Below are 724 nucleotides of genomic sequence, written 5' to 3' on the forward strand. Positions count from 1 at the left end.
GCACTTCTCTGAGCTTTACTCAGCCTCCAAAATACATTGCTTAAGTGCTCGTCTTTTCCATTTTCCTCTGATTTTCTCATTAAAGATATCGGGCATCAGCTTTGCAAGAGAGTCGTGTTTCATTCTCCCCTCTTCTCCAGGCCCAGCCAGCTGAGTATCCAAAAGAGTTCCTCCCTTGGTAAACCTGTGGGTTTCTCCATAGTTCCTGAGTTTGAGAGAGCCTCGTCTTTCCCCCCTGACATCCCGTTGCAATGGAGACAAGGCCAGATTGGGGTGAGAGCTCCTGTGGAAGGAGCCCCGTCATCCAATGACACACCTCGAAAGCCGCAAAACAAAGCATGAAGGCAGTCCACACTTTCTGTTCAATGTCCCTGTGCTGCATTGATTGCAGCAGGGACTCAGCAGACTGCTGGATTAATGAGAGCCAATGATGGCCGTGGCTACTTTGTTAGGAAAGTCTTTGTTAAGAACCCAGAAAGTGAATCCCAGGAATTTTTCATATCCACAAGAGGGAGTGCCAGTATAAAAAGGTGTAGGCGTCAGGAGCAAGAGAAGGAGCTGGAGCAGGGACAGGAGCAGCTGGAGCAGCAAGATCAGGAGCAGTGGCAGCGGCAGCAGTGGCAGGAGCAGCTGCAGCATGCTGACGAGGTGGCCGAGTGGTGAAGGCGATGGACTGCTAATCCATTGTGCTCTGCACGCGTGGGTTCGAATCCCATCCTCGTCG

The 724-nt window shown here is 51.4% G+C and overlaps 1 non-coding gene across 1 annotated transcript; it reads left to right on the top strand.

Moving 5' to 3' along the window:
* Positions 1 to 642: 642 nt before the first annotated feature.
* On the top strand, positions 643 to 724 carry TRNAS-GCU (transfer RNA serine (anticodon GCU)). The gene has a single exon. It is a non-coding gene; the product is annotated as a tRNA-Ser (tRNA).

This window comes from Nyctibius grandis, chromosome 15, assembly GCF_013368605.1.
Source record: "Nyctibius grandis isolate bNycGra1 chromosome 15, bNycGra1.pri, whole genome shotgun sequence".
NCBI lineage: Eukaryota > Metazoa > Chordata > Aves > Nyctibiiformes > Nyctibiidae > Nyctibius > Nyctibius grandis.